We start from the raw sequence: 15,299 nt of genomic DNA on the forward strand, positions 1-15,299 counted from the left end.
CAATCGCAGAGGTGAGGGATAATTTCAAAGATACTAACAGTGAAAACGGACAGAGGCCTGGCACGATCAGCCGCCATCTTTATAAATGAAACCGAGCCCTCGGATTGAAAGGAAAAATTGTTCAGCTATCAATAGAGCGTGATACCGTACGTTCGTATTGCGCACATCTGAGCCGTCAACCATTATATCAAAAACACTTATCTTTATGTGTCTAGTATATATGAATAATGAACATCATAACATTGCACCTTTTTCCCTTAATAATCACTCTTAAGACAAAAAGAAAGATTTTTTCACTATAGATTTAATTTCTTCGACAAATAATGGGTGTTAGGTGCCATATATTTTGCCTTATCTCGTGCAATTGGGCCCTAGCTTTGTTGTCCATCTTCTATGTTTCGGTAATGATGACCCGGCAAATGATTCCCAGAATGCACTGGGCGTATTTTATGTGTATAAACCCGCGAGAAATTGGAGCGGCCGTGTGCTGAGCGGTGAGATGGTTGAATGGGTTTGTGAGTGTGTGTGGCTGTGCATGAGAGGTGATTCTGTGTGTGGGAGAACCGTGTGTTTGAGGTCCCGCTCAGCACTCATTACACATTGATCTTATTTGACCGGCTGGGTTCTCCGCCGCCGGCCTCGGGCTTGGATGAGAAGACTTCCTCGGTCGCTAGCCCCGTTGTTGGGCCCTGTGCGCAGAGGCTTTCAAATCAGGCAGCGGATCCCGTCCTCCGGGGCTCAGACGTGATGATTCGATCAGATATACTAGGCTGGGGGTGCGAGGCTTCGGCCCAGAGCACCGAACTCGCCCATGAGTACTTACTTACCTTGAACACAACTGGAAATATCTTTAACTTGTTAGAGTGAACTGGGCAGCATACATAGAGTGGGGGAGTTAACTCCCTTCAGCCACTGTTTTATTGGCATCGTTATTCCCATTTTGGATTAGTCCAAGGACCGTCACTCAGTGAATGGAATGTCACTCATCAAGCGTGGATTGCAACACATTCATGTTTCTATATTAGCTAGTTATATTAGTGAAACAGGGACATCTATGTTAATGAGTTGACTCCACAGAAGGGACAAAAGGCAGCCAGGTTCACAACACATATTGCATTGCAAATGCTATAGGTGTCACATTTGTGAAAGTTAAAACTATTGGCATTGTAAATGACAAAGCTATTACTTTAGCTATTACTATAGCTAAATAAAAAAAATGTAATTCGCAATACCAATGGCTCAAACTTTCCTAATGCGAGACCTATTGCATTGCAAATGCTTGTTTCTTTAAGTTCCTGATTTTCTTGGTCCAGGTAGGATACTAAGTTGTTTATAGTTCTGTGAAGGCCGATGGGAGTTTTGCTTACCAAAGCAATATCATCCGCATACTGTAAAACGGAAATCTACTTATTGGCCATTATAGGCAGGTGGCAGTCAGCAACTTCCATGTATTTACCAAGGTCTGAGAGGAACAAATTAAATAGGATTGGTGCTAACACGCAGCCTTGTTTTAATCCTTGCTGCGTGTCGATGCTCGCTGTCGTACTGTGTCCTTCGCCCAATTTTACTCTCGCCCAGGTGTCGCTGTGTAGGGCAATAATCGCATTTAATAACTGATTCGGTAGACCCCATGCCTTTAGCTTTTTCCAGAGTCTCCCTCTGTTTAATCGATCGAAGGCAGATTTTATGTCAATAAAGCATGCGTACAATCGCATTCTCCTTTTTTGTGCCTTTTTAGTTAGAATTACAAGGATTGCCAGGTTTGTTATAGTGCCCATCCCTTGTCTAAAACCTGTTTGAAAGTATGGAATTATATTGTTGTCGTCCGTCCACTCCTGCAGCTGCGCGAGGAGGCGGGAGGCGTAGAGCTTGGCCTCAACATCGATTAGGGATATGAGCCTGTAATTACCTGGACTTCGACGGTCACCTTGTTTAAGTATAGGATGGATTATGGTCCCTTTCCATGAGTCGGGGACTTCGCTGTGTGTAAAGATGCGGTTGAAGAGTGGAGTTAGATTCGTCGACCAATAATCTGGGTCGTCCTTAAAGAATGCATTGGGGAGACCATTTGGACCTGCCGCTCCTTTGGTTTTGAAATTTAGTGTTAGAAACGGGACCCCCGGTCGGCCAAGGCTCACGCCAAAGTCAGTCAGGGATCACCATTTCTAAGTCAGGGCAAGGGAGTTACACACCAAGATAACCCCTGCTCACCCTCCAGGTAACGTGACGCGAGCAGCAAGGCTAATCTCGGAGGCGATGTGTAAAGCCTTTGCGCGCGCACCCCAGCCACAACACCCAGGGCCCACCACAAAGGAAACTCCACACAAGGTTATATCAAAAATAGCCTTTGTATTATAATAAAAACACATTAGATAAGACACACACTTTACAATATGCCAACAGGCACGGGCAGAATTTACAAGGGATTATGTACAGGACAGGGCCACCTGGACCACTGTCTAAGGGTATGCACTTTTTAGAAATAATACTTGTAGGTATAACACTTAGCACATAGACATATAATGACTGTAGCACACAAATAATCTATGTAGCACACAACCAGTAACTACTGGTAACGGGTAAATACCTTCTACGCAACCCTAAACACTGTAGGAAAATCACGCAGGGAACTAGGACCTTATTCTCAGGACCTATGGAAGGAAAACACCATCACCTAAGCATGTCACATTTAGCAAAGGGAAGGAAACCTAAAACAATCACCTAAGCAAGTCACATTTAGCAAAGGTAATAAACCATAATCACTCCTCTATGCAGGTCACTTTTAGCAAAGGGCATAAAACATAAACATATTGCACATGAGGCATCAAAAATACATTCACCTAAGCATGTCACATTTAGCAAAGGGAAAGAAGCATAAAACAATCACCTAAGCAAGTCACATTTAGCAAAGGTAATAAACCATAATCACTCCTCTATGCAGGTCACTTTTAGCACAGGGGAAGGAACATAAACAATTGCGATTCTCCTATTAACATGACCAGAGAATCTGGATTTCATTAAAGACACGGAGGCTAACATTATGCATTAATCCTTTTAATGCAGCTCACAAACAGCCGCTTACATCACAAAGACTAGAATAAGAATAAGTGACATCACAGTATCCATAAAAGGCATGTGCCAGGGAAGATCAGCCTCTTTTAAATGCCTCGAACGACAGGTCAAGCTGCAAACGAAGACTATATCTTAAAACTTGAAGGAAGACTCGTTGAAACTTGGAAAATCCTTGGAGATTCATCAATTTGAGTTGTCTGGAAGAAAATAAAGCAAATCAAGAAAGGCACGAAGTAACCTTCAGAATACGCAATAAGAAAAACATAACATAAGGTATGAAGCATTGAAAAAACATTGTAAACCACATCAATCCTCAATTTACCTCCAGGGAGGGAGGGGAGGGATAATGTTAGCCTCCGTGTCTTTAATGAAATCCAGATTCTCTGGTCATGTTAATAGGAGAATCGCAATTTCATTACAAGACAGGAGGCTACATTATGCATGTTGGTAGCCTTGAATCACAACATCAGAAACATGTTCAATTGGTTTACAATAATGATGGGCAAAGGTAGAGGCATTAGACCAATCAGCGGCCTTGAGGATAGCATCCAACTTACCACCCGACCAGTATGACTTGCTGGCCATTGCGCTTCTTAGAGAATGAGCTTGGAATTTTGAGAGGTCAATACCAGCAAAGTTCATAGCCAATTTAACCCATCTTGCGATTGAGCAGGAAGAGATGGGTTTAAAGGGTTTGACATAGGAAACAAGAAGTTGATTTGCATCAGGGGGTCGAAGATTAGACATCCTGGAGTCATATTCCTTCATACAATCAACCACACAGAGTTTTTTGCAAAAATCAAAACGTGGATAGAAGATAAAGTCAGACATGGTTTTAGTTCTCCTAAAAATTTCAAATTTAACACCAAACATGTCATAACATCTATTAGAGATGTCTAGAGCTTTAACATCTGAAACTCTGCGACAAGAGACTAAACAAAGAAGAGAGGCAAGTTTAATAGAAAGACATTTCCTGTTAAGGAGAGAATTGTCAGGCCATGAGCAAAAAAGGTCAAGCAGAAGTTTAACATCCCAAACGGATTGATATTTAGGGCGAGGAGGCCTTTTGAGTCTAATGCTTTTGAGTACTCTACAAATGATAACATTCTTACCTACCGTCTTACCATTGACGAGAGAATGTCCAGCTGAGATTGCAGATCTGAAGCAATTTATTGATCTATAGGAAAGACCATTGTCGAAGAGTTCTACCAAAAAGTTAACTATGTTAACGATAGGAGCCTCCACGGGATCCAAGTTCCTCTCCATGCACCAACCAGACCATTTCTTCCAGATGTTATTATATCTGTAGTGGGTTCCTGGTGCCCATGATTCGCCAAGGAGAGTGAAAGCAGATGACGAAAGTCCAGACAATTGGTTAGATTGCCTGACACTTTCCAAGCAAGAAGGTTCAAACTCCCTGAAAGAACCAGGTGGTGATCTTCTGGGTTTGCGTTTAAGAGGAGGCCCTGAGTTGCGGGAATCAGGAAGGGAACGTTGCAAGAAAGTTCCAGAGCTGTGGGGAACCAGGCTTGAGACGGCCAGAAAGGAGTTATCAGGACAAGAGAGCACTGCTCCTGTCTCACTTTCTGTAGAACCCTTTGAATCATTGCGAACGGGGGAAAGGCGTAAGGGTGAAGACGAGCCCAAGGCTGGAGAAAAGCATTGACAGCCAGAGCACCCGGGTCTGGCATCCAGCTGAAATACTGAGGGAGTTGGAAGGTCAACCGGCTGGCGAAAAGGTCGACGTCGAAAGGACCCCAGAAATGATTCAGGGACTTGAAAATTGTCGTATCGAGTTTCCAATCGCTGAAATCTTGAAGGAATCTCGAGTTCCAATCTGCTGAGATATTGGATTTCCCTGAAAGATATTCCGCCTTCAAAGCGATCTTGTGTTCCAGGCAGAACATCCAGAGTTTCTTGGCCAGATCTGATAGGTCCGCAGACCTCGTACCACTGAGACGGTTGATATAAGAGACTGCAGAAACGTTGTCCATCTTTAGAAGGACAGATCTGCCCTGAAGGGAGTGTCTGAAACTCATAAGAGCGTAGAGACCAGCAGTCATTTCTAGAAAATTGATATGGTGAATAGACTCTGAAGGGGTCCATACTCCGCCGGTGTCTTGGTCGAGGAGACTAGCTCCCCAACCGTGAAGGCTGGCATCTGACTCCAAAACAAAGTCTGGGGTCGAGACAAAAATAGCTCTTCCATTCCAAGCGTCCAAATTGTCCAGCCACCAAGAGAGTTCTATCTTCGCTTGTTGATCTAGGGAGACGTGGTCTCCGTACCAAAGGCCGGAGCGAAGTGCATTGGCTTTCACCCTCTGGAGAGCGCGGTAATTCAATGGACCTGGGAAGATAGCTTGGATTGAAGAAGAAAGTAGACCCAGGAGCCTGGCCAATTCTCGGAGAGAGAGAGATTCTTGTCTCAGGGCAAACCTGATCTCTTTCCGAATTTTGGCAATCTTCTTTTTGGGAAGAAAGAGGAGACAACTGGAGGTGTCCACAGTGAAACCTAGGAATTCTAGGGATTTTGAGGGTGTCAGAATGGATTTTTCCCAGTTTATAATGAAGCCAAGATCCTCTATGAGGTCCATGGAGACCTTGAGATCCTCTAAAACTTGTGCATGAGTTTGAGACATGATGAGGATGTCGTCTAGGTAGATAATTAGACGAATACCTCTTGCCCTCAGAATAGAGACAATCGTTCTCATGACCTTAGTGAAACACCAAGGGGCGGACGAGAGACCGAAAGGGAGAGCTTGAAATTGATAGAGGCGGTCGTCCCAAATAAATTGGAGAAAAGGTTGATGTTCCTGGGCCATGGGAATCGTAAAATAGGCGTCTTTTAGGTCCAATTTGACCAGCCAATCTCCGTGAAGGAGAAGGTCCCTGAGAAGATGGATTCCTTCCATCTTGAAGTGTCGGTAAACGAGATATTTGTTTACTTCCCGTAGGTTTATCACTGGCCTCCAACCTTTGTCTTTCTTCTCGACTAAGAAGAGGGTACTTACGAATTTCTTTTGGGACCAAGGCACCTGGATAATGGCGCCTTTTTTGAGCATAGAGGAAACCTCCTCTTTGACGATCGCTAGATGTTCTAAAGGGAGGTCTAGAGGTCTGGGAGTAGCGGTCTGGTAAGGAGTGTCTACGAGGTCTATCCTGAATCCCCGAACAGTTTCTAAGACCCACGGGTCTTGTGTAACTCTTTTCCAAACAAAGTGTTTGAGTCTTCCCCCAACCCTGGGAGGTGAGAGAGAAGAAAGGGCACTTACTTTGGGAATTGTTGTTTGATGCTCCACGGGAGAAGCCTCTGCCACGGGAACCGCGTCCTCGTTGAGGGTAGAATTGTTTGTTGGAAGGGTAGAAGCCTCTACCGGTGGCACCTCTACCTCTGCTGGATGAGAAGGGCCGGAAGGTTCCACGGCCGGAAGAGCGGCCCCTTCTTCCGGCCTGTCCAAAAACATCTGTAGGGAAGACTTTTTTCATGTTGATCTGGGCTCTGTCTAGGGCAGTAAAGGTGGCGACATATTTTCCAATTGTTTTAATCATATCCTCGCCAAATAATAGACCTTTGGGCCTGTTAGAGGGTTCTTTTTCAGCGAGGTCCCCAAGTTTGGGGTTAATCCTGTTAAGGATAGTTTTTCTTCTTTCCATATTAAGACTGGAGTTAGCGTTCCCAAGGAGCACAACCGCCCTTTGGCTCCAGCCTCTTATTAACCCGATGTCAAGGGGTGTGTTAGAGATATGAGACTCCTCTGCTAAATCAAGGATTTTGGTAAGCGGGCCGAGGACATCGAGGAGGCGGTCTTGGCAGGCCTTAAGGGCCCTTTCCAGGCCTTTCCTGGGATCTTTCCCCAGTTTAAATAAGAATTTAATTAGATCTGGATCTAAATTGGGGGTCTGGCAGACCTTGTCGTCAATCCATGGTCTCGGACATTCGGATCGCATGGTATTGCGTGTGTCTGTTTCAAGAGTATTCCTTAGCCACTTTGTAATAAACTTAGAGACGTGGTCGTGAGGGAACCATCTGGAGCTATTTGGACGGGAGATATTGTTAGGGGAGAACATTTCACCACCTAAGGGGTCAAGAGATGCATCTTTAGAGGAAGGGGAGGAGTCCGCCTCGGAAAGCGCATTTAGGTCTATGTCATCCAAGTCCTTATCATCGAGATCGAAAACGAACTCGTCATAAGGTTCATCATATACCTCCTCTACGTCTGAGTAGGAATCTGAGTCAGCACAGGCATCTTCACCAATTGTGCCGCTAAGGGCACCTCCCAAAACTGCGCCGCTAGGCGCACCCATCCTTATTGTGTCGCAAGGGACACCAAAACCTTTTGAGGCGCTATGGCCTCCCAAACTGCGTGAGGTGCTAGGACCTCCCATGTCAACTGGAGTGAGACCAGTAGTGCCTTGATTGTGCTTGACTTTTTTAGTGACCTTGGATATGGAAGAGTCATGAATGGTATCGCTTTCAGTACATAGCGCTCTTTTATGAGACATGACTTCCTTTAGAGTATTGATCATGCATGATCTCATCTCTTTTTTAAGAAAATTCTTAAAGGAATCGCTAGTGTGGGTAGGGGAACTTGCGACAGCGTCGTCGCATTCTAAATCAGACATAATGGCAAAGTAGTAATGTTACAAGAGTTCAATTAATTATTCCAATACGATGTACTTCCTATTTAAAATGCCCTTTTAAATGTAGTCCAGTCAGACTATTTGAATTAAGGTTTACCCCACTTTCCTTTTTTAAAATTTTTTTTTATGAAGTATAAGACTCCGATTCCCAAAAGACGAGTTGTGAACAGGTGAGCAGCTGATCGGTAACGAGAGACGGCTCTTCGTAATAACCGACGTGCTCGAGCCAGTGGGGACGCGAGGAAGAGAGGAATGACCCTTAGGAGGCAGGGGGCGTTACGCCGCTGCTGCCGAGGGTCATTCCTCTAATGTCGAAGGAGCGTGCGCGAGGCACCGCAAGACACCGGTATGGAGGCATCGGCATCAGAGCGCGAGGGGTAAAGGGCAGCGCTTCACAGCGGAATGTGAGTAAGACAAAATTAAACACATGACGGCAAACACTAGAGCATTCAGAATTTGTTCAATGCTAAATTCAGATTTTAACATAAGTCGCGAGCGGAACGCGCATAAAATGGGCGAAAACGAGTGTCCTAGGAAAGACAAGGAAAGACACACGGTGAGGGGAAGACGACCGTAAATTGGAAGTCTTGAGGAGGGGGGTTACGTTAAGGGTAACACGAACACAAATAATTCAAGAATCAGCTATGGCAAACATAAAGAAGCCCATAAGGGGAGAAAATATCAACAAACATATTGTATAAGCAAAGGTTTCAATAAGCAATAACAAAGAATATCAATATCAAAGAAGATAAGCAAACATAAGGAGACTTCAGTAAAGGCAACTTATCTGTTTGAGAGCCGCATTTAAAAGAGGCTGATCTTCCCTGGCACATGCCTTTTATGGATACTGTGATGTTACTTATTCTTATTCTAGTCTTTGTGATGTAAGCGGCTGTTTGTGAGCTGCATTAAAAGGATTAATGCATAATGTAGCCTCCTGTCTTGTAATGAAATCACCTAAGCAAGGCACATTTAGCAAAGGGATCACATAAGCAAGTAAATCATAACTTGCACAGGGTGCATATAGCACAACACTAGAACTGTCCCTCAGGCCAACTGGCCTCGCAAGGGCTGAAATGCCCTTAGTCCAAAATGTCAGGGCAGGCTGCGCAGGCAGCCAGCAACACAAGCCTAAATGTAGCAACTGTCCACTAAGTGCTGGACAGTTGTAACTCAATGAGGGCCAACGTTGGAGCCTTGTGGGCTCAAGAACAATGGTGAGGGCAACACAGCGTGGGAGCCACGGGGCTCTGACCAACTGCCTGTGTCCCCCCAAGAGCCTCTCTGGGCTCTAAAGTACAAATGGCGCTGTGAGCCTCTCAGGCTTTGAACAAGCACTGGCCCTCCTGAGCCTCTCAGGGCTCGTGAAACAACTGCGGGCTTGGGGAGCCAGTCGGAGCTCAAAATACACAAATTGCCCCCAGGAGCCTCGGGGCTCCTAATCAAAATTGCGGTGCTGTTGGAGTCCTTCACGGGGGACTCGGAACCAAATGATGCCCCCGGAGCCTCTTGGCTCCAACAGAGAAATGCCGCACACGTTGGAGCGGCCCGCTGCCTCTCGGGGCCGCCCAGTCGCCACAGGAATGCCCCCGGAAGCCTTTTGAGAGCCTCGCAGGCTCGCAACTAGAACACTGCCCCACTGGGTGGAGCGGCCCGCTATCAACCGGGGCCGCTCTGCTCTCAATTGGGAGGCCCCAGCCCTCCTGCACTCACCGGCTCTCCTGCGGCGGTTGCTCCGGTGCCGCAGGTGGGGCTCTCTCTCTGGGGTGGCGGGGCTCTCCTCCTGACCACGGAGCCCTGCCTGCACCTCCCGTCGCTCCTCTCCTCGCTGCTCGGCGGGACTTCCGGTCCTTGCCTCGGGGGCCGCGCAGCGATTGGCCGGTCAACCAATCACTTTCCGGGTCGCCGCGGGCAGCGCGGCGGCTCGTTTCAGGCAGGCAGGCTGGGTCTCATTATCCAAGGAGCGGGCTCCCTCGCGATAAATTAAAATATGAGGACGGGGCAATGCCGGGTGGGCACCGGCTTTTTAAAATAGCAATAAATCGAGGTGGGCACTCGTAAATTAAATAACGAGCGCAGCAAATTCGGCAAATGCCGGGTGGGCACCGGCTGGACAATCCGAGCGCTCCCAAGCGCTCTAAGAGCAAAGTCGAGCGCTCCTAGCGCTAGGGAGGAAAATAAAGGGCTCTCAGCGCTAGCAGCAGAAATACAGCACTCTAAAGCGCTAGGGACAAAAACAAAGCTCCAGCCAGGTCTGGAGGCAGGTAGGGGGCAAGGCTGGGCCCAGAGCCAGCTCACTGGGTCTCCAGGCAGGGAGACAGTCCAAGTGGCGGTCCCCCTGGCCCCAGCAACAGCAGCAGCCCCCTCTGGCAGGATCAGAAAAAGAACAGAGAACAAATTGTAAGGGGACACAACCCTGGATGGCCCAACCACCCCTTTCATTCACTGGGGAGGCTAGGGTCGTTAGACGCACCACAGGGGCCGGAAGCCAGCATTGTGTGGGGAAAGCCCAGCCCCATCAGGAACCAGGTGCAGCCCTCCCACACATCACTCATGCTGATCTCTCCACTCACTCCTGGGCAGACCCATCCAGACTTCCTGGAGCCAGGCTTGCCAGCCAGCTCCAGCCAATCACGCTCCAGCACCCTCACTGCACACACACATCAATGTCTAGAAGTGGCGCTTCCCCACTAGACACATACAAGCCGCACATACCATTGCGCAGCATTCACTCTCACGAGTTCGCACATACCAAACTCGAGCCTGCACTCCCCACACATCAGGAACTAACATGGACACACACATTCCCCATGCATTCCTATGGGAGGGCAGGCCAGCCACACTACACGCACGCACTTTACTCTGGGCCACAGGGAAAAAGTGAGCAGAGACCCAAAAATCACTAACACAGGGTCACAAATAAAAGCAAAAAGTTTAGGGGTGAACCTGCCATAAGGGCCAAGTCCAACACTTAGTATAATATCGCGAAATTGTTTTGTGGTCGTCAGGGTGTTTTAGTCACTGCCATCTACTGCCTGTAATGGGTTTTGCAGAACCAGGTTTTCCCGCTTAGATTTTACTTTCCTTTCTTCCATTACCAAAGTTGACCCTTGCGACCCTTCAATGGGCCCTATTGCTGTACTGGTATACATAACCCCACATGCTCAATCCACGCTTCGGCTCCAATTCCGGGTTCTTGTCGGAGTCTTGCTCCCTTATTCATGTTATTTATAATGCCCCAAAAGTCCCTGCTACTTGGCAATTTACTTGCATTCAGTAAGTTTGTCCAAATCGATTCCTTGTAAGCCATTTTAGCGTGCCTCAATGTTTTCTTGTAATGGCTCCTTAGTTCTTCCAATTTACTTTTATTTGGTTTATTCCCTAGTCTTGTCACTTGGATTTGAATTCGTACCTCTCTTGAGATCCTACTCTTTTGATCTCTCAGGTCGTTACTGAACCAGGGATCCCTCCTCGAGTTAGATCTTCTTTGACTGCCAGATAGTGCTGGAAATTTTCTGGTAATTGCGTGGGCCAAATGTTCCCAGTTTTTTACACGTTCTTCGTCTGATTGTGACCCCAGTTCACTCACAAGCTCCCTTACCGTCTCCTGTATAATTAACAGGTTTCCCCCTCGCCATTTCAATTTCCGCAAGTTAAACCTTTCGGAGGGTTGTATAAGGGAGTTAATTTTTTTGGCCCATGTGATGGAATTAGACATTATTGTTTTTTGAGGAAAATGATCGCTTTCTGTGCGCTGGGTGATGCAAAAAGAATCAATGCAAGTGAGTAACTCGTTACTGACGATGGTAAAGTCTATTTTTGACCAAACATTACCACTCAAATACGTTATTGCTGCTGGTGTATCCCCCTTTGCTTTTCCATTCAAGATGGACAGTGCCAGATCTTTTATCTTTTTCGTTAATCCTCAGTCTCCCTGGTTCCCTAATCTCTTTCCTTTTACTTGGTCTTTGATTATGAGATTACTGTTAAAAGTCTCCAGAGATGAACATGGGGCAGTGCGCATAAGATATTTGCAAAGTTTTGATCAGGGCCATTAAAATGGAGTATCTTTCTTGCTGGGTCTTTCTCTCAGGGTGTATGTAAACGTTCATTAGTAGGAGTTCCCACTTTGGGTTATTTGAAGTAGATATTCCAGAGATTTTAATCACCTGTACCCAGTTGGCCCCCACGTCCAGTTCTTTGGTTAACCAATTATACTTTTGTGAGGTGTATAATGACAGGCCTCCTCGCGGGTGCCCAAAGTTTGAAAATCTTTCAGCGAGGATATGGTGTTCCTTGAATCCTGGAATTGCAACTGGAGTCAAGTTCCAGGTTTCCTGAAGCATGATTATATCTAATTGTTGATAAAAACTAGTGTTTCGTGGTCCTGGTCCATATCTTTGAACCCGTGAACATTCCAGGAACAGATTGAAAGTTTGTCATGCTTTGTTCCCTCCGTGATAACAACCAGCTTCTCTTCTCTTACGTTTAGTGTTGCCTCTTGGTTAGGTATGTTTATTACTTAGTACTATTGGCAGCCATGACCAGTCCAACCTGTCCAATTTTCTGCTTCCCTGCTCGGGCGCGATTGCTGATGTTGTGGGCCCCTTCGCTGTCAATGTTATGACTGGTGTAGTAGATCGTTCTCCTCGTATACATGTGTCCTGGTGTTTCCCGAGTGAGTCCTCCTTTTTTGTGTGTTTTGAACTGTCTAGGAGGGGGTACGGGTATCTTGGACATTTATGCAGCATCAGCGTGATTCCCCAGGCTCCGAATCTTGTTTTTACTGCGAATATCTTGTCTACTATTTCCTTTGAAGACCATGTTGTCACTGAGTGTTCTATATCAGGGTTTGACCCTTTTTGTTGAAATTCGAGAGCTGTTAAATCTTGCAAGGTAATTCCGTTTAATTCTGGGACTGCTTTAAACAGCTTTAGCAGGTTACCTCGGTTCAAAATGTCTTGCCTTCCCTTGGTTGCATATTCCGGTCAAAATGTCAATTTTAGTTCAAATGCGTCTGATTCCGTTTGAGAATACTTGGGAACTTGTGCGATTTCTTCTTTCGGAGATAACGAGTGATTAATTGTCAGTGAATTATGTGCTTTGTTGGGGACATGGCTCGAGTAATTTTCATGAGCCCTCTTCGTAATCGTATCTGAGTTATCTAATGTCCTTTTTCCTGTTGGGTCGAGTTCCAGTTCCGTGGTGGGGAGCATACATTTTCGTTCCTTTCCTCTTGTGATGACCTTTATCAGGTTATGCTTGGAGTGGGGGCTATTTTTTATTTCCTGTGTCCACCTCTTGCTTGTTGGATCAGCCCTATTTCCTTGATTGTTCCTGGTGGTACTTTCCTCTTCCCAAGGTGTAACTTTGTCTCCTCTATCTGTGTTTCGATGTTTTTTGCTACAGGGAGCGTTGTTCTGATCTATTTCCTTGATGTCCGGGCTTTCTACTTCTATAACAGGGCAATGCTTCGACTTTTTTTTATTTATATGCAAGTTAGAGGTGGAATAAACGGTGATGTGAGAACTTTCCTCCTTACTCTTAAGTTCTTCAGAGGGCTTCACTTGAGCTGAGTTAATTGTAACCAGCCCGCCCGATGATGATTCCAACGAATCATTTTTTCTCGTTCGAGATGTTTTGATTGCAAAAATTGGAAATGTCTTTCCTGAAATCGGGGTTTGTTGCTTTTTATGCTTCAACCTGGCCTTCCTTGCACGTTTTCCCTGCCTTTTTGTGGGTTTAATGAAGGGTGAAATCTCAAAGGCATTCTGTGTTGTTTCCATTGGTATTACTGTATTGTCTACTTCGTCATCGAGTTCCGCTTGCTCGTGATCTCCTTTGCCTTCACTGACTAGGCTTATGTTTACGTCATTACGTGTTATAGTTAACTTTGTGTCTGTCCCATCTAAGATTTCCGTATTCTGTTTTTTTGTTACTTGTTAATTTTGTTGATTTTACCGCCCCTAAAATGTCCATCAAAATATTGGGGAGACTTGCCAGTTTCTCTATTATTTTCCCGCATCCGCTGTCGGGCTGTTTATCTTTATTTATTTGTTGGTCCGAGATTCCCCTTTGTTTTAATAGGGACGTAATCAAATCCATTTTGGAATTAATGCTGGAAATGTGTGTGGCAATGAGGTTTATAAGGTCTATTTGTACATCCATTTTGTCAGATTGAAAGTTCAATGCCTTTATTGCTTGAGCTAATGAGCCTAGCAAAGACTGGCTCCACTGCATGCTGGGGGGTGGTTTACTACAATTCCCTGATTCCCCTGGTACATGATCTATGATGCTGACTGATGATATTGTTATTGGTGCTGACGAATTCACTTGGATTGCTTTCGGCACTGGGGTAATGCTATCATCTAATGTTATCCGATGTGGATCAGTGCTGGGTTCGTGGGGTTGATGCCGCCATTCCCAGCCTGCTCTGTTGTGTTCCTGCATGGTCGTCTGGTAGCGTGAAGTTCCTTTCAGTTTCTTTTTTGTGTGTGATAATTTCCATAATTTCAAGTAGGGTATAGAGAAAGAGTTTAGCCAAGGGTCTGCCCCTGCTACTCTCTGCTTTTGTAAATCGCTTAATTTTAAAGGACCTTCCTTGGAGTCGTCCCTACATTCCATTTCATTTAAGTTTCCTCCAGGGTTTGAGCTTCTGGGCTGTTTTTTCTGTTTTAGTTGTGCCTCCATATGTTCCACATTAGTTCCCTTAGTTCCCTTGTGTTGATCACTTTTGTTAATTTCCCTTGTAGTTGTGATACATTTACTCTGATGGGCCTGTGCTGTTACCGAAACAAGGTTACTCACTGGCTGATCGGACATTGATTTCATAAAAGTTTGCTTTCCGTCTTCAAGGATTGCTGGAGCATTTTGTCTGTCTGGGAGAATGGGTCTTGGGAGTTTGGTGGCCTCTGCTGTAGAAGCATAGATTGCTGCCATTGGGTCTTTTAAGAAAAATAATTTTTGAATCCCGTGTTTCCTGTTTGGACTCACTACTGTTATATCTGAGTGGATACTGAAACTAGTCTCGCTCTTACTTTTGAATCTACTCCCTTCAGGCTTATGTTCGGGGCTGCTTCAAAGGATTTCTTTGTTTTGACTTTTTTTGATCTTTTAGTTGTCGTCGTTTGTCTAATTTTCCCTGATCTCATAGGTCTGGGTTCCTCAGACCTACTTCTGTTGTATGAATACCACTACCCTAATGGGCCCTGCTTTTTCCCTTACCGGGCTCATTCCTGCTCCCGCCCTGCTGTCCCAACTTGGTTACTAGGTCACAATTTGTTAGTGGATATTCTGAGCCCGCCTCCTCGCCACCAGCGCACGAGGGCCCGTGCCTCTTACCTCTATAACTCCCAATCTACTAGTGCTCGGCGCTATTTTTTGGCTCCTTCTGCTCTTTCTGCTGTAAAGAGCCGATGATAGGCCCACACGTGGGCAGTGCAAATTGTCCCCTACTCCTGTAACAGAGCCAGGCAGCTCACCGTACTGAAAGGCACTCAACTCAACAGTGCCCTGTGGTTCCTGCCGGGTCCTGGGGGCAGCACTGCTCCTGTAGTTCACGGGTGACCGCACACCACCGCACCTAA

General features: G+C 45.9%; 1 protein-coding gene and 1 pseudogene across 1 annotated transcript in view; both read left to right on the plus strand.

The window, feature by feature from the left end:
* The window catches only part of LOC144754565 (uncharacterized), a 431,150-nt gene that overhangs the window by 95,238 nt on the left and 320,613 nt on the right, over positions 1-15,299 (plus strand). The gene's annotated exons all lie outside the window — the stretch shown is intronic.
* LOC144757003 (small Cajal body-specific RNA 2) lies at positions 469-815 on the plus strand (annotated as a pseudogene).

This window comes from Lissotriton helveticus, chromosome 5_1, assembly GCF_964261635.1.
Source record: "Lissotriton helveticus chromosome 5_1, aLisHel1.1, whole genome shotgun sequence".
Classification (NCBI taxonomy): Eukaryota; Metazoa; Chordata; class Amphibia; order Caudata; family Salamandridae; genus Lissotriton; species Lissotriton helveticus.